The 3,494-nt window shown below is 42.2% G+C and overlaps 1 pseudogene; it reads left to right on the forward strand.

The window, feature by feature from the left end:
- The first annotated feature begins 2,479 nt into the window (after nucleotides 1-2,479).
- Nucleotides 2,480-3,013, forward strand: LOC104618414 (annotated as a pseudogene).
- Nucleotides 3,014-3,494: the final 481 nt, after the last annotated feature.

Raw genomic sequence — 3,494 nt, forward strand, 5'->3', positions numbered from 1 at the left:
CATCTAGCCGAGTCTGATAGATTAGTAAGGCTAAACTTGAGAGTAATCAATTCAGGTTGTGCCTGTTTTCCTCCTTTCTGCTCCAGAGGAGGAACAGTCTTCCTTCCCTCCTTCCCTCTCTTTCTGTTTATTGTTGTATCAGAGAATGATCTGATGTTTGTTTTAACACTGAGATGAAGCTGAATTCACTGCTGTCCAGCACCCTTTAAACTTGGTGTGCTACTTGAATATTTGTATCATGCTGACATTTGCTTACTTTAGAGAAGGCTTTATTTCCTTGGAATATTTGTCATAGCATCCAGGAATTTCCATGTTGAACTGCTGCTGGATCTAAATGTTATAGATAATTACCTGGGTTCAAGCCCAGTTGCCTAAGGGAAGTTAACTTCCAAAGAACAGCAGCTAGCTCTGTGACATTAGCTAGCTGAAGGAAGAGCTGGCAAGGATTTTTCCTGGACTGACGTGGAGCAGCATGGAAAGAAGACTCACACGTCATTAAAGCTATGTGGGTAGCTTTGTCTAGCTCATTATAGTAAAACTAGAGAGTACTTTCCCTGCGTATCTGGCATCATGGATGGGGTGCCTATATCTGATGTGATCTGTTGACCTAGTTATGGTCTGGGATGGAAAATAAGATTTGACATCTTTTGCATCCTGTTTTTCCCCCTGATTTCCACCAGTCCCTTTTCCGAAAGTTAAGGGGGGAGGGTTGGTGTGGAATCCAATTCCTGCCTTCCTGACACACTTTGATGCTCTGACCCTCTTTGTGCATAGAATAGAAATGACCAGCTTGAGGCTTGATCGGATCTCAGCCTCCTGTTGTTTCCCATCAGCTTATATGACTCTCTTGGGCTTCTGGGGCTAGAACTGCTCTTTTGCTGCTGTGCATAAAGAGGCACCATGATTTATGAATCAATTAATCACTGCATGCTGAGGAGCTGTTCACGGTAGTTAAACAGTGAAAATAAAATGCTCGAGTATATAATAAAGATGGATCATAATGAGTATGACCCTCTACCAACGAATTCTCTCCCTCCCTATATTATACCCCCTACCCATTCTTTCTCAGCACAGCCAAACTATCAAGACATGAAATTTGTCCATCTTGGATGGAATGGGGTTCATCAAATTACTTGATAACAGCGGTGCCTCTTTGTGTGACTTCCACCTGTCCTGTTCCTGCCCTCCCCCCCTCCAGTCTGATTTCAGTTTGCTGCTAAAGATGATAAAGCCACAAAGATGAGGACGGGGGGAGATTTTGATACTACTGATTGTAAAACTTCTTGAGTAGTCCTAAGAAAATCCATCGATAAGTCTCCAAAAGTTAGAGAGCAGGAGGTGAGGTCTGCCCTGCCTGGTCTGTAAAACTAAAGAAACGTGGTGTGACGTTTCCAAGAAATATTTCCATCACGTAACTATCTTTGTTTGCTGTGCGTAACACACACATCATGGCTGTGCGTTTCTAAAACTGTATGATACTGTAAGAACTAGGCAAGTTTGGTAATAAGCCCCTGCTAAGAGTGCTCTCTGGCTTCATAACTTACTGAAGCACTCTGCAATTTAGGCCAGCAGTCGATGACTGTAGTGAGATCAGGGTGGCATATTGCTCTGCGGAGAGCACCACTGACGTTCAGAGATCTACTGGTGAGCTAAGGATATGAGGCAAGAGGTTTTTAAAGCTGATCACATGGTTTTGCACCAAAACTATGCTTTCCACAAAGAAGATTATTACAAATTATTGACCCTGTACATGTTCTCTTTTCTAGATAAAATTACTGATTTATTTTACATTATCAGTAGATACCCAAAATAGTGGTAAAACATTTAACTAACAGAAAAGGATTTTTTTTTTTCCCTCGGCTGAAAAGGGTATTCTTAGTTAATTAAATGCTGAAAAGCTCTTGAAAACTTTGCCAAACATCTGTTTTGAATTCTGAAAAGGATTTTGGGAGAGTGATTGTATTTCTGGTTTTTTCATTTTTGTTCTTTATAGGCAGGTTTTGAAATTTTAAATTTTTGTTGCAGATTATTTCCTGAATTTTCTGAGTACCAAAAGCTGACATTGATGAGCGGATGAATTTGTGAGCCTTGCTACAAGCCTACTGGTTTTAGTGGAGTTGCTCTTAATCTCACCTGTGTAACTAAGAGCAGGCTTCATTCAAGCCAGAAATTAGGTGCAGCTATGTGACACAGGTTAATTCACTCTTTCTGCCATGCATTGAAGCTTGCAGTGCAATTATAATATTTGCCTTTATCAGTAAAATAATTTTTTCTTTCCAACACAATCTAGTTTCTCATTTTTGTTCAGCTCTGCTGCTGGCATATGTTGACTGTATCTAATGGCCTTTGTTTGCATTCTAAGCTTATCACATAAATTGGCTTTTGAAACGCACAATCAGCAGTAATAATGTTTCACTGTGGTGACCATGGTTAAACATTTCTCTCCTATTCCCCCCTCCCTTCTCTGTTTGATTTTTAGGACCCGGGTTTCTCTTCGGTGATTCATGACAAACTTCAAGTTCCCAATACCATTCGTAAGGCATGGAATGAGAAGGACAACAGATGTGATGTTTGTGCCACACACCTGAACCAGTTGAAGCAAGAGGCCATTCAGATGGTGCTGACCTTAGAGCAGGCTGCCAACTCAGAACATTACGATGCCTCACCAGGCTCTCCCCCACCTCTCTCCAATATCCCCACGTTAGTGAGTCCCCGGCACATGGGCAGCCTGCAGCCCAGGGACTGGGCGTACATGCCTGCTCCTTATGCTACATCTAATTATACAGGCTTTGTTGCCAACAAACACAGTGGAAAACCCAACAGTCTGGGAATTGTCAATGGGGTGGAGAAGAAAAATGGCTCTCCTGGACACCAAGCCAAGGTCAGCTTTCAAATGGCCACCAGCCCCAGCAATGGTAATGTTCTCAACTCTGTGGCTATCCAGGCTCATCAGTACCTTGACGGCACCTGGTCTTTGTCAAGAACGAATGGAGTCACTCTGTATCCCTACCAAGTAAGTATTTTAAAATAACAAAACATGTTTGTTTTCTTCCTGTCAAAGCTTGCATGGGCATGCTAACACTGCTTGTTCCTCTTGGGGAGAAGTAGAGCCAGTCACACAGTGAGCACCAGAACAAGGAGTGCTATAAATCCCCTTTTCCCTGGTAGGGGATTGAATTGGGGGAGACACAGATCACAACCATTGTTAATTAGAACACCTTTTATTAATTCAGCTGGTTTATTAATAATAGGATGAAACTGTTGTTAGTAATAGCAGATAACTGTTCAAACAGTATATGCAATTATTTCTTGACACAGCTCACACTCACTCTTGCTCATAATACTTGGTTGGAGCAACAGTTGGGAGGCAAATCACCCTTCTTTACTCACAAGTGGGAAGCATCACTGGTGCACCAGTGACTTCTGGGTGGGTGTTCAGGATGTACCCAGAGGGTCCTTTGGTTCATCATGTGTGCATATGATCCTCTAGTCTT

The sequence above is a fragment of the Phaethon lepturus genome, unplaced genomic scaffold (genome assembly GCF_000687285.1).
Source record: "Phaethon lepturus isolate BGI_N335 unplaced genomic scaffold, ASM68728v1 scaffold19860, whole genome shotgun sequence".
Taxonomy (NCBI): Eukaryota; Metazoa; Chordata; class Aves; order Phaethontiformes; family Phaethontidae; genus Phaethon; species Phaethon lepturus.